General features: G+C 42.1%; 1 protein-coding gene across 1 annotated transcript in view; it reads left to right on the top strand.

Moving 5' to 3' along the window:
• Positions 1-24,032, top strand: part of dph5 (diphthamide biosynthesis 5) — a 46,592-nt gene that overhangs the window by 944 nt on the left and 21,616 nt on the right.

Below are 24,032 nucleotides of genomic sequence, written 5' to 3'. Positions count from 1 at the left end.
ATGATGGTGGCTGCATTATGTATTGGGAATGATTTAACCAGAAAATGCTCACGACTGTAATTGCTGCCAAAGCTGTTTTCACCAAGTATTGCCTCAGAGGATGTATACTTAGTCCTATGCAATCACAACATCAAATGTTCTTGCGTTAATTACATTTTTAAATTATTTTTACTTTGAATTAGTGGGGGGAAATCCTTACGTGTTTGTGTCTGTGTGAGAAAGAGAGAGCAAAGAGAGAGGAAAATAACTCAAAGGAAAGAGGACAACATGGAAAACTTCCTTCAAGAGGTCTCTTTGGTGAATTCTTTGACAGGGGGAGAATATCTATATCCCTGCTCCAGTTGGTTGTCTGTGAGCGAGCGTTGGCACCATCGCTGTCAGCTCTCTGGACCATCAAACCAAGTGAGATCACAAGCCTGCTTGCAGAGAGAGACATGGTCTTTATTTTGGGAAGTCCCACCGCCATACCTCTTTCTTTGTTTATTTTCGATCTCCTTCACTTAGACAGTCTTTATCCACCACAGGACTCTGGCCCATTTATCCTCCAATAGTGGTTGCTCCCAAAGTGGCCTAATGGAAGCAGAACATCAGCATGAATCTAAAACAAATTGACCATCCAAATAAGCCCTCTAGACTTTATATACGAATCATTTCACATTAATGCTTTGCTACAGTACACATTGCTGTTGTATTTGATACATTTGTGTGAATGTGATCCAAAGCAGCTGGAACCTTAGGCATGTTAACCCCCCCCCCCCCCCCCCCAATGTCCGAGAGGTCAGAGGGAGAGTAGCCATGCAGAAAGAATACGTGGAGGGGCGAGAGGAAGAAAGGAGAAGGGGAATGAACAGAGGACTGTGCTTTTGAGCTCCAAGGACTTTGTTTCATGACTCTCAGAGGAGAGAGTCGAGGACGTGAATAACATTGGCCCCATAAGGAAGAGGAGAGGCCCCAACATGACAAGCTCCGTTAACGCACTGGTACGGTTAGAGGAAAACCAAGAGATGTGCTCATTGAAATTGCTCCACCGTGCTCCAACTGATCCACCATGATACTTCAACTGTGACATTCTTTACATCCATGTGCCAGCTGAATTGGGCATCTCACCATCACCCCATTCCACTCCCTTTCTTGCTATCTATTCATTCTGTTGCATCTGGTTGGTTTATCCTTATCCCAGTCCTTCTCCAGGTGCAACCCCACCAGAATCTGTATGTCCATAACCCTAACACGCACACCAACACAGTCATTGGATTGTGAGAAGACTTGAAAGTCTATTGGTTGATCGTCCTTTATGCAATAAACTCCTCCCCTCCATACTAGTACTGTATGTGTTTGATAAATGTTAACGTACCCAGACTTAAATTGATTTATGTTTGTGTAGTATATTTTCCCAGGGTGCCAAAAGTTATAGTAGTTATATATGAGCTACAGAGACATTACATCAAGACAAAGTCACACGTTCAGAGGCCACCTCTGAGCATAGCCTAGAAAATTATGGAGATGTGACATATGTTGGACAATGAGAGCACATAGGCCACTCAACCCAGTAGGCAGTACTACTCTAGATTATTGTTGCAGTTTAGCTTCATAGCCATAGGTTTAGACTGCTAGACAAATCAAGTTTTGAGTGCAAATCATCTGTTTAAAGAAAGCAATAAATACAAGAAACAGACAAAGTGCTGCAGGGCAGGTTAAGTGCAGCAAATAATTTATGGAACACAGCAGTCAATTTAGTGTCTGGTAACATGACTGTTGTTCTGTTGACCATGTCAGATGTCAGTGTGGAAAAGGAATCCCCAAAAAAGAAAAGCAGGAGTGGAAAGGAAAGCCTTTCTCTCAAACAAGTGATGGATTTACCTAGAGGTGAAGTAGAACATGTGAGAGCTGTAGGTATTTTTAGAACCCCCTCAAGTCATGGGTTGTAAACATACCGATGGCGTGTACTCACAGCGTTACACTGCTCTCATAAAGCATTCCACAGGAATATGATTGCAGGAAATGGTCAATGAAGGAGAGGACAGAAAACAAAAGTAATTTCCGGAGGTTTTTACAAGGCCTCCAAGGGTTTCATGTTACATTAGATAGGCCTAAGTGTAAAGTAAAATAAAAATGGCAACAAAGTATGTCCTTATATCAAGATGTTTATTAGTCCCATTTAAGACACACGGATAAGCACAAGTAGTATGGATGGAGTAATTGAAAATAGACTGAAAAGGATACACTTAGTCTTTTAACAGGATTTCAATGTCCCTGACCAACCTCAAGCACAGACATTAAAGTGAGTCCCAATTCTAATCATCTACCCATTCACCACTTATCTAAAATCCTTCACCAGTTCAACTGGGTCAAATATAAGTTGTAATGGGGGGTGGAAGAACAACATTTCACAAAAGATAACAATCCCCACATCCTTGCCTTTTCCTTCCAATGCCCTAAACAAATATACCTTTCTCCTTCCTCTATCCGGTTCTCACAGTCAGTATAGATAGCGCCAATCAGGCCCACACTAAACATAGTTTGGGAATCTTTGTTATACTGACCATAAAGGCCACATACAGAAGCACTGTCATCAAAATGCAGGTCAAAAGGACAACTCTGGCAGGTCAAAAAACTTTAGGATGATCAATACAATGCATTGAATTATTGAATTTTAGATGAGCATGTTCCCATTTTATGTATCACCCAAACAGAGGAAGGCCTACAGAGCATGTAATTGAGATTGTCACCATTTAAGAGAGTCCGTGTTAACCTGTAAGGACAAACAGTATGCAATGGCATGATCAGTAGAGACAGCAATGAGACGTGGTCCCGTGTGCCTCAGTTGGTAGAGCATTGTGTCTGCAATGCCAGGGTTCTGGGTTCCATTCTCACTTGGAACCAGTATGAAAAAAATGTAAGTCACTCTGGATAAGACTATCTGCTAAATAACAAATAGAATGTGATGCCAAATACAATATGGGGTGAGATTGCAAGGCATATGTTACATGTTCTTCACGTCATGGCTAGCTGTGAAGTCCCAGGAATGTCTCTCACCCCCTAGAGTAAAATGGTTGACAGTGACACTTCAGTATTTCCATTTAATTGACATATAAATCATGGGAGCTTCATTCTCAAAGGGAGGGATTCATCAGCAAATGCAAGACTGGGAATGGAGATGGTCAACATTGTTGCTGTTCATTAGGTGTTGTGATAGAGGCTTTGTAAAGCTAACAGTAATTGAGGACCGCTGGTTATTTCAGTTCAATTATTTGTTACAGCATGAGCATACCATCATTAAAGTGAGCATTGGGGAAAGCCTTGAGAAGTAGCTAAATGCTCAGGGTTAACAACCATTGCCTAGTTACATTTTAAAAAACAATATAAAAAAAACAGAAGGTCTCTAAGATGGAGACTGTTCTGGACATGCCAGGACTGTGAGGAATACTGGAAACATTTAGGCTCCATGAGAAAGTGCCATAGTTTTCTGAAACTTTTGAAAAGGTGTGTATCATATACATCTGTGTTCCTGGACATGCAACTGGCCACACAAGTAAGTAGAACAAAAGAGTAAGAACCTCCATTTGTTGTCGTGGGCATCAAATCAGAGCGTGACGTGATCCAGCTCAGCGTAAGCCTTTTGGCTTTTAGAGGGCCTTTGCAGATTGGTCCGACAAAAGAATGCTTTGTGTTTTAAATGCAGAAGAAAAAAATTAACCACACACACTCGCCCAAACACACAGATCTTGAACGGGGAGGGGAGAAGTGAGAACAAGCTACAGAGAAGTCACTAGTCTTCCGTTATCAAACTGTGGGGTTCAATCCAGTTATGGGAGCTCTTACTATGATCTGTCAGCTTCAGTAGAAAAGATTAAAGCAGAAAAATCTTTCCAAGTAATAATCTCTGCAGGAATTAAATACATCTTTCAATTTTGATTGGTTTCTCTGGAGTTAAAGTAAAATAGGAAATATGAATGTGTGCATTGCAATATTCAGTAACATCAAGCAACTATGTTTTGGTCGTACATTAGGTCTGATATGTAGACCACCATTTCTTTTTCATCCCACTTGCTTGTAAATTTTCTCTAGTTCTGACATGGCAAGCCGTATACTCTTATTCTTCACTGTCATGGATAATCATATTCAGAAAGGTTAATGGCTACTGTACACATGTCTTTGTCATGATTAGTTTGATGATTATTTCAGGCAAAATCGTTGTCCTATAAAGGGTTTATTCTATATTGGTCAAAGTTCAAACAATGTCCTGTATTGTTTCCATATAACTTTCTGTTAACTTGACACGTCTCTCGGTCTCATCCATATAGCTTATAACATAACATGGTGTCAGAAGTGGCATCCAAACCCACGCCTCCTTTGGCAGGGCTTGCTGACTGACATTAGAATGTAAACTGTGGAAGGACATCATCTCCATCCCTCACTGGTGCCACTCCCACCATCTCTCTGATTGGAACTATTCTCCAAGAAAGCATTGGTTTGGAATCAGGTGAGAGGCTATATTTTGTGAAGCTCTGTCAAGTTTGGTCTCTAAAACTGTTATAGGCAGAAGTAAAGAACTATGTACTCGACCACCTAAACACATCTTAAGATTCCTGTCACGTCATAGTGTGTTTCTCTCTGATGAATCTAACATTACCGTAACTTTGGGAAAATTCACTTCCTCCAGTGGAGGTTTTCTTAAGGCACCCAGGAGAATGAAATGACACAGGCGCATTGACACTGCTAGTTCTCCAGCATGTCGCCATGGTGCTTAGTAAACTATGCCAAGCTCTGAAAAGGGTGAACTGCACTCAGAGGAAAGTCTTTTGTCGGAGGAACGCCCCCTTCACAACTCTTCTCTTTCTCGTCATCTTTTCTCTGATTTTCAGAGTCTTTCAGTCGAACAGGAAATGGGATTTGGACAGGTCATGAGTCTTGGTCACTCGCCCTGAACTGCCATGTAAAAATACCCCATGGACAATTAGTTCAGTCCTACCCCAAGTTGAGCTTACCCACTAGCTAACAGGCCAAGATTGCGGCAAACACTACATTGTAATGTCTAGTTTTTGGTTTGAATCCAACAACTTTCAATGAGTCTGTGTCTTTGAAACTTCAAAACACAAATGATCGATGATGATCGAGGTCTACTATGCTCTGGAGCGTAAAGGACTGGTCAGTGGCAAACAAAAGCCTGCCTTTCCAGACCTGGCACAAAGCCATCTGGTACAAAGCCACACTGGATGTTGTTTATGAAGGAATGAATTCCATGCTGGCAGATCTCCGTTATCGCATCTAAAATAGAGATGTTGCTACATATAAAACTCTGACTCATGTAAACTCAGCAAAAAAAGAAACGTCCTCTCACTGTCAACTGCGTTTATTTTCAGCAAACTTAACATGTATGTAAATATTTGTATGAACATAACAAGATTCAACAACTGAGACATAAACTGAACAAGTTCCACAGACATGTGACTAACAGAAATTGAATAATGCGTCCCTGAACATAAGGGGGGGGGGGGGGGGGGGTCAAAATCAAAAGTAACAGTCAGTATCTGGTGTGGCCACCAGCTGCATTTAGTACTGCAGTGCATCTCCTCCTCATGGACTGCACCAGATTTGCCAGTTCTTGCTGTGAGATGTTACCACACTCTTCCACCAAGGCACCTGCAAGTTCCCGGACACTTCAGGGGGAATGGCCCTAGCGCTCACCCTCTGATCCATCAGGCCCCAGGCGTGCTCAATGGGATTGAGATCCGGGCTCTTCGCTGGTCATGGCAGAACACTGACATTCCTGTCTTGCAGGAAATCACGCACAGAACAAGCATGATGGTTGGTGGCATTGTCATGCTGGAGGGTCATGTCAGGATGAGCCTGCAGGAAGAGTACCACATGAGGGAGGAGGATGTCTTCCCTGTAACGCACAGCGTTGAGATTGCCTGCAATGACAACAAGCTCAGTCCGATGATGCTGTGACACACCGCCCCAGACCATGACGGACCCTCCACCTCCAAATCGATCCTGCTCCAGAGTACAGGCCTCGGTGTAACACTCATTCCTTTGACGATAAACGCGAATCCGGCCATCACCCCGAGACAAAACCGCGACTTGTCAGTGAAGAGCAGTTTTTGCCAGTCCTGTCTGGTCCAGCGACGGTGGGTTTGTGATGTCTGGTCCAGCAACGTTGTTGCCGGTGATGTCTGGTGCCCTACAAGCCCTCAGTCCAGCCACTCTCAGCTTATTGCGGACAGTCTGAGCACTGAGGGAGGGATTGTGCATTCCTGGTGTAACTCGCCACACCTGTCCCGCAGGTGTGATGTTCGGATGTACCGATCCTGTGCAGGTGTTGTTACACGTGGTCTGCCACTGCGAGGACGATCAGCTGTCCGTCCTGTTTCCCTGTAGCGCTGTCTTAGGCGTCTCACAGTGCGGACAATGCAATTTATTGCCCTGGCCACATCTGCAGTCCTCATACCTCCTTGCAGCATGCCTAAGGCACGTTCACGCAGATGAGCAGGGACCCTGGGCATCTTTCTTTTGGTGTTTTTCAGAGTCAGTAAAAGGTCCCTTTTGTGTCCTAAGTTTTCATAACTGTGACCTTAATTGCCTACCGTCTGTAAGCTGTTAGTGTCTTAACGACCGTTCCACAGGTGCATGTTCATTAATTGTTTATGGTTCATTGAACAAGCATGGGAAACAGTGTTTAAACCCTTCACAATGAAGATCTGTGAAGTTATTTTGATTTTTACTAATTATCTTTGAAAGACAGGGTCCTGAAAAAGGGCCGTTTCTTTTTTTTCTGAGTTTATATACAGTTTTTCATATGAAAACAAGGTACCCCTGTACTATTTCGTCTCGCTGTCAACAGAAAGGTTATAAATATCCACGACTTGTTGGTCTCAGGATGTTTGAGTGACCCCACCTAGGTGAACCTTGACGCCATTGTCCAAAAGACAGCACATGTTACATATTTTAAAACACAGTCTCAGTGATTTTAAAATAAAACATTCAGCACTTGCCACAATGCAATCAATATATGATGAACTGGAACTCACAAATGGAGTCATGGAAATTGCTGTTCTGTGTCTTATTTTCCAGCCCCATTTCCTGACTTGGGATCTGTTGGTACGCACTGTCCATTCTAGAGGCACGACGCCCCTAAACAATGGCTTGGCTCGAACTGACCGGCCACAACACTTGACCCAGGATGTGTGTGTGTGTGACGGAGGGCTTATTCAAAGAGGTAGTGAGGTCAGAACGCATACACATGCCTGAGTCCTAGAATGGCTGGGAACCTTCCATAAAAGGTAGGGCAGCCATGTCACCCAAAATTCAATCAAAACACATGACCATTGTTACAATCACCATGGTGATTATTATTGTTGTTGACTTCTGACTCTCTCTCCCAGGATGTAATTCCTGGTTTTCAGTTGGTACACTTTGTCTGAATCCCTTTTTGTGTTGATAAACATCCATGGGTTATTAACTGAGTAGTTTCTCTGTCATGATATGGCGCTCAAAAGCAGAGACAGAGATGCAGTTGTGCTCCCTGTACCTCAAAGGGCCTCGGCAACAGCTAATTGGGGAGCCTAATAAATACTACTAAATACTACCAATGGACATTTTTGCAGGGGTTGAATTATTCGTAAGGGAAAATCACGTTTGAAATTTCTAAGTGGAAATTACACACTTTAGATGTCTTTTTAAACCTCAAATACACTACAGGTTGTACATTTCCTGCATTGCAGGAATGTTATCCTGCAACAGGGTGATTAAATTAGATCCTACGTCTGTACCATGATCTCTCTAAGTGAATGTCCCTTGTTACGTAGCCTTACATGGAAGACCCCTCGCTTTGTTGTATCTGTTTGCCTTGGCTCAGATGTGGACTGAAATGGGCCCCGATTGTTCTTGGGAAATCTAATGGTAACCGGAGTGAGAAATGTCAACATCTGGCGAGAGGCCAGACGGTACAGTCTATGCCACTACAGACGCTCCTAAGAAAGTGGGATAATTCAGGGGAAGTACCAGCTGGCACCTGATGTCACTAGGAACAATAGTGATGTTTGGAAACACCAGGGTCGGCCCACTGAGGTCTCCCTGCTGGGAAATAAAAGGCACGCTTGCTAGTTTTGCTCTTCCCAAGCTAACCTTTTCAATTTAAACTATTACAACCCATCCACCAGCACAATATATTCATTAATATGGAATGGAACAATGATGTGTAACAGAGAGGAAACATTTACATTTTTTACATTTTAGTCATTTAGCAGACGCTCTTATCCAGAGCGACTTACAGTAGAGTGCATACATTTTATTACATTTACATACTGAGACAAGGATATCCCTACCGGCCAAACCCTCCCTAACCCGGACGACGCTATGCCAATTGTGCGTCGCCCCACGGATCTCCCGGTTGCGGCCAGCTGCGACAGAGCCTGGGCGTGAACCCAGAGACTCTGGTGGCGCAGCTAGCACTGCGATGCAGTGCCCTAGACCACTGCGCCACCCGGGAGGCTTGATTAAAAAACCTCTCAGATTTGTACAATAAAAAAGCATTAATTAATTTAGCTATCCAGTTTTGGGGAGACGAAGAAAATTGACTGTGACTCCATGCCAACAACACGTCCCACCATCCAAGATTTTGTTGAAAAAACATGCAGAATTGTAGGTTCGGTATAGTTGTTGATATAATCGATTAATTGAATAGTTGAATAGACAAACACTTAAATAACACATTTCAGCTAAAAGCCTTCATCAGGGTGCTATGAAAATTATATCAATTATCATCTTGAATCATCTGTAAATCATCCAATAAAATGTCAGTCTCTTGTGAGAGGACAATGTAGTGATTGGGCCAAACTCTACTCTCTGCAGTCTCAAATGATAGATGTCCGGGTCCCTTTCCAGGGGACTTCCTGTATCACCGTGGAGAGTTGGACCACTGGGAAATCCAGCTCACTCTCTGCCAAGTGACAAACCCCCTCGACTCTGTGTTCATCATTCAGCTTTGTCCTCATGTCTCACAGTCTTTTAGTTGATGAGATACTGTGCTGTCAGACAGCCAATGCCAACCAGCCAAATGGTACATAAATAAAGAGTGAGAATATGGCACAATGAACACCTTGATCTCTAGGATATTATGAGGATACACTTAAAGGTTAACAATATAAGGCCCAGTTAATGCTCTCAGTAAACAAGCACCCAGTGGAGATTATTACATCGTAATCTGTAAACACCGGTGTGCCACAAGGATGTGTGCTATCCCTAATGCTGTTCATTCTTTGTTCTATCAACTGCACAAGCCATAGCCCCATCTTCTCCATTGTTGGCAGCAGCACAATAGAAGGCTGGACTAGACATCAACCAGACTCCTCCCATCAATTTACATAGCAAAAATGTACTGTTTGAATGCACCATGAGAGCATAAATCATGTGTTGTACATAATTTAACATTACAGGATAGAATAGTTCAGTTGAAACCAGTCTTCTATATAAACACACAATGAGCATGGCATTTTCCAAACTGTAATTACTCCAATTATTCCTTTATCGCTGTAACAATTCTCGTGGGCTGAAGGAAGAGTGGACCAAGGTGCAGTGTTTAAAGTGTTCATGATTTAATCCAAAAAACCAAATCGAACAAAAACAACAAACAGGAGAACGAAAGCGAAACAGTTCTGTCTGGTGCAGACACAAAAACAGAAAACAACTACCCACAAAACACAGGTGGGAAAAGGCTACCTAAGTATGGTTCTCAATCAGAGACAACGATAGACAGCTGCCTCTGATTGAGAAACACACCCGGCCAAACACATAGAAATAGAACAAAAACATAGAATGCCCACCCCAACTCACGCCCTGACCAACCAAAATAGAGACATAAAAAGGATCTCTAAGGTCAGGGCGTGACAATCTCAGGCTACCAGCTCTTGGCATTGGTGTTTAAATTAATTATACATTTAAATTAAATCAGTGTTATCAACAATGTGCAAATGTAATCGAGTGCATGTCATTAAAAGCACATCTCAGGCATGCACTCTACAGTACAACAAAAGACAAACCTATCCTCTTGACATTTGACTTCAGTTGTGTTTCAAGATTTTTCTGGATTATTTTCAGTATGAACACAATGCTACCTCCATCTTTGACTTTACTCTGACTGAGATCTTGCTATAAAATACAACTCAGGTGCTCTACTCTACTCACATATGGAAAATATTTAGGTAAATCTTTGATGGAAATGTAATATAGGGGACCTTTTAAATAATAGATAAAAACTGATTAACAAAATCAGCAGGCCAAAGGACACTCATCAGCACAATGTTTGGACTGCTCTAACAAAAATCTCTTGTAATATGTAGGAATGTCAGAACCAACTGTCACTGTAGCTATAATTACTTCCAACTGTCTAAAGAGGGAACAAATCAGAACAAGAACTCGAGAAAAAGAGAGCAGTACTGTAGGACCCTGACCCCAACCATACCCATGGAAGACTTGTTGGGGGGAGGAGGGATGTTGAAGTGGTGGCTGGGTTTGGGCGGCTCACTGAAGGGTAGAGGGGAATTGGGGAAGGGGGTAGTTGATTTAAAGGGTTAAGCGAAGCATGTCATAGGAATGTAAATGGATTTTGTATAATTGAAGCGAGCCACTGGATGGGTTAGGAGCAGACAGAAGAAGTCCCAGAGTTGGAATGCGCAACCTGTAAATGAAAAGTCACTCTATGAAAAAAGAACCAGAACCCACCCACCAGTTCTTCCTACTCATCTCGACATACTGTAGCCATGTTTACACATTCGATTTTGTTTCCAAATTGCTGCCTGTGTGTGCATGGTCTTACGTGAAAGTATCTACGTCTGAGGGGAGTGTACCTGGTGGGAGTAGTAGGCTACTGTTGTAGTAGATATGAATAGTTGCATCCTTTTATATGGTATGTCAATCCGCTTCCTAAACGACAAGTGTTATATTGCTACTACTGTAGGTCAGTATTATGACAGTGCCTGGGTCCCTAAAGTCACGTGTAACCAAAGAGCAAGGACAGAATGCAGTAGCATTAGAATGAGTCAGTGAAACTTGACTGTACAAATCAAACCCATGAAAAAAAAATTTGCTTTTAAAGTGCTCCTCTAACTATGACCGACTAGTTACTTCTTGTGGCCTCCTTGGGAGGTAACTTTCTATTGGTTGAATAGAAAGATATAAAGGCAGTCAAGCTCTCTGGAGTCTGGGAGAGGGAGGAGGTGTAGTGGTGACGTTACCACAGGAGCACAGGAAAGCACTAGACTGCTCCCTCTCCATCAATTCCTCTGATGTCATACACCGCCCTTTCTGGTAACATAGCGGTGGTTTGGGAAGGCCTACTGACTCGTCATATCCCACATTACTTCAAATTCTAACTTTGGAATACTCAGGGCTCTATGAAGTCTGTATGGTTGAAGCGTGATAGAAATGTAAAGGTCATTTCCAACTGAGCCGACCTATACCGCATCTCCGGTGAGTTCAGTCTCTGCTAACGCGGGAACATTGCCTTTAATCACGCTGTAACGGTGAACTTCCGCGATATGGATTGAATAAGGCTCATAATAACACTTGTGGGGAGACTGATTACAGTTGCGTGTTCATCAGATCATAGAAAAGAGTTGTATAATGCTTACTAAAGGGAACCTAAGAATTATACGTCATGAATATTTATAAAATATTATTATTTTTCTAGTAAACTTTCATTGTCCTCCAAGATATTATGTTGGAACTGATCAACTGATGTGCTATAATTAAGCTGGAAACCAAAGTGCAGCATTTTCCCTCCTATATACTGTACATAGCAGGTGAGCTTAGTTTCTTTGCTCTAATAATAACATGCTATTATCCAACCTCACAGATCCCAACAGACCCCCCATTAGATGTTCTTAGTGGACCAATGGTGAAAGGGGAAACAATCAAGGGATATGAACTCAATACATAATGGTGAGCTGAAGAGATCCTATTGCAATTATTTGTTGTTGTTTTAAGCAAACATGGTCTTTAGTAATACATTTTGTGATAAAGGCACAAACATACATAGTATACTGTACATTCACACACTATAAATGCCAATACAAACGTGTGTGTGTGTGTGTGTGTGTGTGTGTGTGTGTGTGTGTGTGTGTGTGTGTGTGTGTGTGTGTGTGTGTGTGTGTGAGCTGAACAGCTTCTTGTGAGGGGACGTTGTGTTCCAAGTGACAATAGAGCAACAAGAAATGTTATCAGCAGAGGAAATCTGTTGAACAACTGAATTATAAAAGAGGGGTGTTGTCAGAACTATGGCTATTTGCTATAATTAACATGCTTTATCAGCTTTCACAAGCGTGGATTCATGTGGAACACTTAATAATGTAGAAATCCAAAGATTTGCAACGTAGAGGAAAATGTTATGTAATGCTGTGGTAGATCATTATGTCAGGGTTGATTATTGCCTTTTGCTTGTCTGATTAATACCTGGTACGATGACAGAGTTAATACATGAGAGTGATGTGTATCTGTAACTTCTACCCTCTAATGTCTCCATTAATGCTGCCAACGTACTAATAAGCAGAAATGCATGGCATTCATAAGTGTGTATAAATCACATTACTGCCTTTCATATTACTCTATGTCTCACACACACACACACACACACACACACACACACACACACACACACACACACACACACACACACACACACACACACACACACACACACACACACACACACGCAAATTCTCATCCAGTGCTGCCTCTCAAGCCAGTACTAAGACAGTGCCAGTGGCCTATAACAATGAGAACCAGGAACACCAAGTCCATAGAACAAGTTACAAGTGCAACCAAGCCAAGTGAGCGGGCCAGGGGTCCTGAGAACAACCTTTATTCCCACTAAATGGACTAGGCATTCTCTCTAGACAGAATCTGTTTCATAAAATCCCTCTTCTCCAACAGTGTTTGAAACCAGCATAAGGAATGCTGTCTACAGAGAGAGAGACATATTTACAGATGTTAAATAAGAGTGTAAAACAATGTGATTTTTGGTTTATGTGTCTGTCATTTACTGTAGAGGTCCAACATCCGGACCCAGGCTGGATCATAAAGATGGCTATTAGATCTACTGGAGGTGGTATCTGGGGTCTACTGGCCTCCTTCCTAGGTCACTGCTATAAAATCTGACATCGATCCTGAGTCATTAGTTCAACCCAAGACTGTGTTGGCCTGCCAAGCTAAAGCCTGCTTTATATCTCTGGGAGCCCACATGTCTCTCCTAACCTATGGTATCTCTTTGGTTGATTTTCATCTTCTTACTGACAAGTCAGACCACAAACAGAGAGAGAACCCCCTTGGCATCACCCATTCAGGTGCATGTCAGTCACTGACAGTAGAGAACCCCCTTGGCATCACCCATTCAGGTGCATGTCAGTCACTGACAGTAAACAGTAGAGAACCCCCTTGGCATCACCCATTCAGGTGCATGTCAGTCACTGACAGTAAACAGTAGAGAACCCCCTTGGCATCACCCATTCAGGTGCATGTCAGTCACTGACAGTAAACAGTAGAGAACCCCCTTGGCATCACCCATTCAGGTGCATGTCAGTCACTGACAGTAAACAGTAGAGAACCCCCTTGGCATCACCCATTCAGGTGCATGTCAGTCACTGACAGTAAACAGTAGAGAACCCCCTTGGCATCACCCATTCAGGTGCATGTCAGTCACTGACAGTAAAAGAATAAGACGTCGTATGCTCTCGTCCCTGTCTGTCTGTCTGTCTGTCTGTCTGTCTGTCTGTCTGTCTGTCTGTCTGTCTGTCTGTCTGTCTGTCTGTCTGTCTGTCTGTCTGTCTGTCTGTCTGTCTGTCTGTCTGTATGTCTGTATGTCTGTCTGTCTGTCTGTCTGTCTGTCTGTCTGTCTGTCTGTCTGTCTGAGATGTGAATGTGTGTTGATTCAACACTGTGATTCGATGATCGTCATTGGGGGTGAATTAATTGTTATTGACGCACACTCTCACCCAGTGGCCTCCAAGTACAATAAGAAACACAATGTATTGGGCTTAGAACTCTGCACAAGAGCTGATCTAAGGTCATTTTCATATTTTAATTCCTGGTGGTTAACGCTATAAATAGGGGTATGGTAAGCTGATCCTAGACCTCAGTGGTGTAAAGTACTTATGTAAAAATACTTTAAATTACTTCTTAAGTCGTGTTTTGAGGTATCTGTACTTTACTATATATATTTTTGATTACTTTTATTTCCCTACATTCCTAAAGAAAATAATGTACTTTTACTCCAAAGATTTTCCCTGACCCCCAAAAGTATTTAAATTTCCAATTCTTAGCAAGTCAGGAAAATGGCCCAATTCACACATTTATCTAGAGAACATCCCTGGTCCTCCCTACTGCCTCAGATCTGGCAGAATCACTAAACACATGCTTCATTTGTAAATGATGTCTGATTGTTGTAGTGTGCCCACTATGTATACATATATAGTGGGCACACTACAACATCAGACATAAAAGAAATCAGCCAAGACCTCAGAAAAAAAATTGTAGACCTCCACAAGTCTGGTTCATCCTTGGGAGCAATTTTCAAATGTGCCCACTATATATATATAATCTTTTGATTTTCCCATGATGTCAAGCAAAGAGGCACTGAGTTTGAAGGTAGGCCTTGAAATACATCCATAGGTACACCTCCAATTGACTCAAATGATGTCAATTAGCCTATCAAATCAAATCAAATGTATTTATATAGCCCTTCTTACATCAGCTGATATCTCAAAGTGATGTACAGAAACCCAACCTAAAACCCCAAACAGCAAGCAATGCAGGTGTAGAAGCACGGTGGCTAGGAAAAACTCCCTAGAAAGGCCAAAACCTAGGAAGAAACCTAGAGAGGAACCAGGCTATGAGAGGTGGCCAGTCCTCTTCTGTCTGTGCCGGGTGGAGATTATAACAGAACATGGCCAAGATGTTCAAATGTTCATAAATGACCAGCATGGTCAAATAATAATAATCACAGTAGTTGTCGAGGGTGCAACAAGTCAGCACCTCAGGAGTAAATGTCAGTTGGCTTTTCATAGCCGATCATTAAGAGTATCTCTACCGCTCCTGCGGTCTCTAGAGAGTTGAAAACAGCAGGTCTGGGACAGGTAGCACATCCGGTGAACAGGTCAGGGCTCCTGGCAGAACAGTTGAAACTGGAGCAGCAGCACGGCCAGGTGGACTGGGGCCAGCAAGGAGTCATCATGCCAGGTAGTCCTGAGGCATGGTCCTAGGGCTCAGGTCCTCCGAGAGAGAGAAAGAGAGAGAATTAGAGAGAGCATACTTAAATTCACACAGGACACCGGATAAGACAGGAGAAGTACTCCAGATATAACAAACTGACCCTAGCCCCCCGACACATAAACTACTGCAGCATAAATACTGGAGGCTGAGACAGGAGGGGTCAGGAGACACTGTGGCCCCATCCCCATCCCCCTGGACAGGGCCAAACAGGAAGGATATAACCCCACCCACTTTGCCAAAGCACAGCCCCCACACCACTCGAGGGATATCTTCAACCACCAACTTACCATCCTGAGACAAGGCCGAGTATAGCCCACAAAGATCTCCGCCACAGCACAACCCAAGGGGGGGGCGCCAACCCAGACAGGAAGATCACGTCAGTGACTCAACCCACTCAAGTGGGGATGGCATGAAAGAGCACCAGTAAGCACCAGTAAGCCAGTGACTCAGCCCCTGTAATAGGGTTAGAGGCAGAGAATCCCAGTGGAGAGAGGGGAACCGGCCAGGCAGAGACAGCAAAGGCGGTTCGTTGCTCCAGAGCCTTTCCGTTCACCTTCACACTCCTGGGCCAGACTACACTCAATCATATGACCCACTGAAGAGATGAGTCTTCAGTAAAGACTTAAAAGGTGAGACCGAGTCTGCGTCTCTCACATGGGTAGGCAGACCATTCCATAAAAATGGAGATCTATAGGAGAAAGCCCTGCCTCCAGCTGTTTGCTTAGAAATTCTAGGGACAATTAGGAAGCCTGCGTCTTGTGACCGTAGCGTACGTGTAGGTATGTACAGCAGGACCAAATCGGAAAGATAGGTAGGAGCAAGCCCATGTAATGCTTTGTAGGTTAGCAGTAAAACCTTGAAATCAGCCCTTGCCTTAACAGGAAGCCAGTGTAGGGAGGTTAGCACTGGAGTAATATGATCAAATTTTTTGGTTCTAGTCAGGATTCTAGCAGCCGTATTTAGCACTAACTGAAGTTTATTTAGTGCTTTATCCGGGTAGCCGGAAAGTAGAGCATTGCAGTAGTCTAACCTAGAAGTAACAAAAGCATGGATACATTTTTCTGCATCATTTTTGGACAGAAAGTTTCTGATTTTTGCAATGTTACGTAGATGGAAAAAAGCTGTCCTTGAAACAGTCTTGATATGTTCGTCAAAAGAGAGATCAGGGTCCAGAGTAACGCCGAGGTCCTTCACAGTTTTATTTGAGACGACTGTACAACCATCAAGATTAATTGTCAGATTCAACAGAAGATCTCTTTGTTTCTTGGGACCTAGAACAAGCATCTCTGTTTTGTCCGAGTTTAAAAGTAGAACGTTTTCAGCCATCCACTTCCTTATGTCTGAAACACAGGCTTCTAGCGAGGGCAATTTTGGGGCTTCACCATGTTTCATTGAAATGTACAGCTGTGTGTCATCCGCATAGCAGTGAAAGTTAACATTATGTTTTCGAATGACATCCCCAAGAGGTAAAATATATAGTGAAAACAATAGTGGTCCTAAAACGGAGCTTCTAAAGCCATGACATCATTATCTGGAATTTTACAAACTGTTTAAAGGCACAGTCAACTTAGTGTATGTAAACTTCTGACCCACTGGAATTGTGATACAGTGAAATAATCTGTCTGTAAACAATTGTTGGAAAAATTACTTGTGTCATGCATAAAGTAGATGCCCTAACCGACTTGACAAACTATAGTTTGTTAACAAGACATTTGTGGAGTGGTTGAAAAACGAGTTTTAATGACTCCAACCTAAGTGTATGTAAACTTCCGACTTTGTGTGTGTGTGTGGTGCGCTGTCTGGTTTGCTTAATATAAGGAATTTGAAATGGTTTATACTTTGATACTTAAGTATATTTTTTCAATGACATTTACCTTTTGATACTTAAGTATATTTAAAACCAAATACCTTTTAGACTTTTACTCGAGTAGTTTTTTACTGGGTGACTTTTACTTGAGTCCTTTTCTATTAAGGTATTTTTACTTTTACTCAAGTATGACAGTTGGGTACTTTTTCAACCACTGCTTGACCTGAGTTTGTGGGTAACTCCTTACTAGAGTTTGTGAGTGACTTCGGGCTGCTGTGTTTGTTTGTCTGTTATCATGGGTGTCCTGCACCCAATGAAGACGTCTGGGTAAGGCATTAAAACCCTAAACAAACACAGAGCTAATCCAGATAAATCCTGACCAAGCAGACGTGCATTTTTCTTCTTTGCTGCCCCTCTGGACAGAACTATAGCAAAGTAATAAGCTAACAAAAATCTTTATTGAATAGTAATGTCTAAAGTTGATTTAAATATGTCTTACCCCCTGTTGGAAAATGCACATGACAATAAGGGGAAACAGAAATACTGAGTCTCAACCCTCCATATTATGTCAGCTGAACTGAGAATTGCTGTCATTGTTTCTCTCCAATAATGATACAGAAATCAGCTTTATTTGTAGAATTGTTAGTGGTAACAAAATGTAATCTTAAGTGGTAACCAGGCTATTCATTTCACAACTACTACATGCTTCTTACACAATATGTTGTACAACAGAAATACAGCAGTTCAGCCTGAGAGATGTGGAGTAGTTTATCTGTAGTACAGCCTGAGAGATGTGGAGTAGTTTATCTGTAGTACAGCCTGAGAGATGTGGAGTAGTTTATCTGTAGTACAGCCTGAGAGATGTGGAGTAGTTTATCTGTAGTACAGCCTGAGAGATGTGGAGTAGTTTATCTGTAGTTCAGCCTGAGAGATGTGGAGTAGTTTATCCGTAGTACAGCCTGAGAGATGTGGAGTAGTTTATCTGTAGTACAGCCTGAGAGATGTGGAGTAGTTTATCTGTAGTACGGCCTGAGAGATGTGGAGTAGTTTATCTGTAGTACAGCCTGAAAGATGTGGAGTAGTTTATCTGTAGTACAGCCTGAGAGATGTGGAGTAGTTTATCTGTAGTACAGCCTGAGAGATGTGGAGTAGTTTATCTGTAGTACTTCCTGAGAGATGTGGAGTAGTTTATCTGTAGTACAGCCTGAGAGATGTGGAGTAGTTTATCTGTAGTACAGCCTGAGAGATGTGGAGTAGTTTATCTGTAGTACTTCCTGAGAGATGTGGAGTAGTTTATCTGTAGTACAGCCTGAGAGATGTGGAGTAGTTTATCTGTAGTACAGCCTGAGAGATGTGGAGTAGTTTATCTGTAGTACAGCCTGGGAGATGTGGAGTAGTTTATCTGTAGTACAGCCTGAGAGATGTGGAGTAGTTTATCTGTAGTACAGCCTGGGAGATGTGGAATAGTTTATCTGTAGTACAGCCTGAGAGATGTGGAGTAGTTTATCTGTAGTACAGCCTGAGAGATGTGGAGTAGTTTATCTGTAGTACAGCCTGAGAGATGTGGAGTAGTTTATCTGTAGTACAGCCTGGGAGATGTAGAGTAGTTTATCTGCAGTTCAGCCTGAGAGATGTGGAGTAGTTTATCTGTAGTACAGCCTGAGAGATGTGGAGTAGTTTATCTGTAGTACAGCCTGAGAGATGTGGAGTAGTTTATCTGTAGTACAGCCTGAGAGATGTGGAGTAGTTTATCTGTAGTACAGCCTGAGAGATGTGGAGTAGTTTATCTGCAGTTCGACAGCTGGCCTTGGCTTTCCTGGGAAGCATTGCCCGGTGAGACTAACCTTTCAGACTGAGTCAGACATCAACGTTGGGAGCCCCTGTGTATATTGTGTACGGCGGTGATTGACGGTAGGGTAATAATAACAGTATGTAACAGTATTTAGCCACCTTTTTGAATGTGTGTATTTTTTTATGAGGGGCTCCATTGTGTGGCATTGTATTTCTTTCCACAAGGACTCAAATGTCACATTGTAAGCGGGGGAGATGTTTAAGGACTTTGAGTTATTTTCCCAGCCTGGGTCAGAACAATGCAATAGCTGTCGACCAGCCGAGGTGACTTCAGGAGGAGAGCAAACAAAATGAACCTATTGAACAATAATAATTGCCTTTTCACATGGTGTGTCCTGCACTTTGAGTGGCACAAAGCTCTTGCTGGTTATAGCATTTCAACTCTTGTTCAGTAGAAACTTGTACAATGACTGGTTTTACAGCTGGCACTTGCGTTTTGTGTGAGAATGAGAAGAGAACATCGTAGCACAAGATACAAGAGAGCGAGAAAGACCTAAAGTCCTAAAGGAATGTAGAATAGACTGAGTCCACTTCAATTGAGCAGTTTAGAGCGGTTAGGCCCTTCTAATGATCACTATCTACCTGTGTCCCCAAATACCCTTTCAGTCAATACACTTACAAACTTATGTCTACATGATTTATTGGTGTTCTTCGATATACTTTACTGGTCTAAAGTTTTAGAACACCTACTCTTTTAAGAGTTTTTATTTATTTGTACTATTTTCATTGTAGAATAATACTGAAGACAAACTATGAAATAACGAATATGGAATCGTGTAGTAAACCCTGGAATGAGTAGGTGTGTCCAAACTTTTGACTGGTACTGTATTTTTTAAATATATTTTCCCCTAACCGTACCATCCTTCCTGTAATTGGAGTAAACTAATGGACAACAACTCTTAGGCTTCTACTTCCAGCTTATACATACTATATACATTTTACGGACACAGTATACTTTACAATAGATATATTTTGTTTGTTTTTAGTCACATCCTTCAAAAAGCATGGGACTAAAACTGGCTCTAACCAGAATAGAAAGAGGAGTGGGAGGCCCTAGTGACCAAACTGAGCAAGAGGACAAGTACATTAGAGTGTCTAGTTTGAGAAACAGACGCCTCACAAGTCCTCAACTGTTAGCTTCATTAAATAGTACCCGCAAAACACCAGTCTCAACGTGAACCGTGAAGAGGCGACTCCAGGATGCTGGCCTTCTAGGCAGAGTTGCAAAGAAAAAGCCATATCTGCCAGTTAGGACTTGCGAGGCGTCTGTTTCTCAAACTAGACACTTTAATGTACTTGTCCTCTTGCTCAGTTGTGCACCGGGCCTCCCACTCCTCTTTCTATTCTGGTTAGAGCCAGTTTGCGCTGTTCTGTTAAGGGAGTAGTACACAGCGCTGTATGAGATCTTCAGTTTCTTGGCAATTTCTCGCATGGAATAGCCTTCATTTCTCAGAATTTGTATTTTTTATTTAACTAGGCAAGTCAGTTAAGAACAAATTCTTATTTACAATGACGGCTTAGGAACAGTGGGTTAACTGCCTTGTTCAGGGGCAGAACAACAGATGGGAGATTCAATCTAGCAACCTTTCAGTTACTGGCCCAACGCTCTAACCACTAGGCTACCTGCCGCCCCTAGAATAGACTGAAGAGTTTCAGAGGAAAGTCTTTGTTTCTGGCCATTTTGAGCCTGTAATCGAACCCACAAATGCTGATGCTCCAGATACTCAGCTAGTCTAAAAAAGGCCGGATTTATTGCGTCTCTAATCAGCACAACAGTTTTCAGCTGTGCTAACAATTGCAAAAGGTTTTTCTAATGATCAATTAGCCTTTTAAAATGATAAACTTGGATTAGCTAACACAACGTGCCATTGGAACACAAGAGTGATGGTTGCTGATAATGAGCCTCTGTACGCCTATGTAGATATTCCATTCAAAATCAGCCGTTTCCAGCTACAATAGTCATTTACAACATTAACAATGTCTACACTGTATTTCTGATCAAGTTGATGTTATTTTAATGGACAAAAAATGTCCTTTTCTTTCAAAAACAGGGACATTTCTAAGTGACCCCAAACTTTTGAACGGTAGTGTATATAACATTCTATTTGTTGCAATAATTTTAATTTAAAGTTTTGAATCCAGCATTGTTTTTTGTATCAGTTCATAAACCATGTGCCGTGGAATCGGTACATCAAAAATCTCTTTCCAACTATTTTGTAATCTATATGACACAGCTGTCAATGAAACTGGTATACTTTTTTATTTATCACAATTTCTTTAGCCAATTTTGGTCTTTAATGCAGGGCCGACAGACAAGTTCCTTACTTTCTTCACCTTCCACTTGCCTCTTCCATTTTTGCAGTAATGCTGCAATTAGTTGGTTGTAATTGTGAGTAGAGCAGACATTTACAAAGATTTAACCCTTTTATTTTATATCCAAAATATTGGATTTTTAATAATTTGTATATTTGAGTTTAACCATAATATTTGTTGTAATATTTATTCTGTCTTTTCTGGTGGATTAAACTGAAATCGCAAACAACTTTCTATGGGTTGTTTAAAAATAGTGATTTTCTTTTAGATTTTCAAATAACTGAAAGTGAGAGGTTGTAATCTGAATAAAAGGTAAAAGGCCATTCTTGAACATGGGGTAAGACATTCTGACTAATCTGCTAGAAAACCAGTTCGGATTTAAATATTACTTTTTGAGTGACTGAAGCTTTTAGTGCATCTTGTTTAACCCAAATATCTAGAATTGCTGAACAGGAAACTGAGTTACTACCTTACTTTAGTTATGACACTGTCTTTTCCATCTAATTTTATGTGTTGATCTCCCATAATCTTCTACTTGTAAAGTGGATTCTGGATTTTCAAGTTCAACCTTCCGGCTCAGACAGGACATGGAAACGATTCCAGCTGAGACAACTATAATTCCTTGCTTCCAGATCCTGTTTGCATAATGTATGAAAGTGGGAAAAGCACTTGACCAGAAATTGGACAGGAACTTATAAACAACTCTTGTTGTTTATTCAGCTGTAGCAGAAATATGCTATATACATAGTGCATTCGGAAAGTATTCAGACCCCTTGACTTTTTCCACATTTTACAGCCTTATTCTAAAATGTATTAAATATATTTTTTTCCTCATCAATCTACACACAATACCCAATAATGACAAAGCAAAAACAGGTTTTCATAAATTTTAACACATTTTTTAGAAATAGAAAACTTTAATATCACATATATATATAAATATTCAGACCCTTTACTCTGTACTTTGTTGAAGCACCTTTGGCAGCTATAACAGCCTTGAGTCTTCTTGGGTATGACGCTAGAAGCTTGGCACACCTGTATTGCTGTGTTAGGTTGGATGGGGAGTGTTGCTGCACAGCTATTTTCAGGTCTCTTCAGAGATGTTCGATCGGGTTCAAGTCTGAGCTCTGGCTGGGCCACTCAAGGACATTCAGAGACTTGTCCCAAATCCACTCCTGCATTGTCTTGGCTGTGTGCTTAGGGTCGTTACCTGTTGGAAGGTGAACCATCGCCCCAGTCTGAGGTCCTGAGTGTTCTGGAGCAGGTTTACATCCAGGATCTCTCTGTACTTTGCTCCGTTCATCTTTCCCTCAATCCTGACTAGTCTCCCAGTCCCTGCCGCTGAAAAACATCCCCACAGCATGATGCTGCCGCCACCACCATGCTTCATCATAGGGATGGTGCCAGGTTCTCTCGAGGCGTGACGCTTGGCATTCAGGCCAAAGAGTTCAATCTAGGTTTCATCAGACCAGATACTCTTGTTTCTCATGGTCTGAGTCCTCTAGGTGCCTTTTGGCAAACTGCCAGTGGGCATTAATGTGCCTTTTACTGAGGAGTGGCTTTCGTTTGACCACTCTACCCTAAAGGCCTGATTGGTGGAGTGCTGCAGAGATGGTTGTCCTTCTGGAAGGTTCTCCCATCTCCACGGAGGACCTCTGGAGCTCTGGCAGAGTGACCATAGTGTTCTTGGTCACCTCCCTGACCAATGCCCTTCTCCCCCGATTGCTCAATTTGGCTGGGCGGCCAGCTCCTGGAAGATTCTTTGTGGTTCCAAACTTCTTCCATTTAAGAATGATGGAGGCCACTGTGTTCTTGGGGACCTTCAATGCTGCATACATTTTTTGGTACCCTTCCCCAGATCTAGCTGTGCCTCGACACAATCCTGTCTTGGAGCTCTACGAACAATTCCTTAAACCTCATGGCTTGGTTTTTGCTCTGACATGCACTGTCAACTGTGTGACCTGATATAGACATGTGTGCCTTTCCAAATCATGTCCAATCAGTTGAAATTACCACAGGTGGACTCCAACCAAGTTGTAGAAACATCTCAAGGATGATCAATGGAAACAGGATGCACCTGAACTCAATTCAATTTCGAGTCTCATAGCAAAGGGTTTACGAATATTTACGTAAGTAAGATATTTCTGTTTTTTATTTTTAATACATTTGCAAAAATCAAAAAAACAGTTTTTGCTTTGTCATTATGGGCTATTGTGTGTAGATTGATGAGTAAAATGTTGTATTTAATCCATTTTAGAATAATGCTGTAACGTAACAAAATGTGGAAAAAGTCAAGGGGTCTGAATGCTTTTGAATGCATTGTACCTGCAAATACCTGCAGTATTTAGCAGCTAGAGAAATAGGTTCACAGGTGCTCAAAGGAAACAATGTCAAGGACTTTTTTTCCCCAAAAACATAAATCAATCCCAGACATTCGTGCTCTGTTTGTTTATACGTATTTATGCAAAAAGTTACACAACTGTTGGAGCAGAGCGTTTGGAGAGCGTGATGAGAATGACAGTGGTGAAGAGAAATGAAGGGAAGGAGATAGGGAGAAGGAGGGGAGGCCCAGCACTTCATTGTTAGCCCCAACAGAACCATCTCCAATTACTGCACAAAGGGGGCTCATTCAGGCCCCGTGGACTTGAACACTGTGCTTCAATGAATGCTAAGAGGACCCCAGAGAAGGAGAGGGCCATTCTACAGGGATTCACCCACAGACTGGGGTCTGCTATTAAACACTACTCTACCCTGCTCCATCACAACCATACAGGCTCATTTACCTATAGGGCCAGAT

Source organism: Salvelinus namaycush, chromosome 9 (genome assembly GCF_016432855.1).
Source record: "Salvelinus namaycush isolate Seneca chromosome 9, SaNama_1.0, whole genome shotgun sequence".
Lineage (NCBI taxonomy): Eukaryota > Metazoa > Chordata > Actinopteri > Salmoniformes > Salmonidae > Salvelinus > Salvelinus namaycush.
This window is presented reverse-complemented; position numbering and strand designations above follow the sequence as displayed.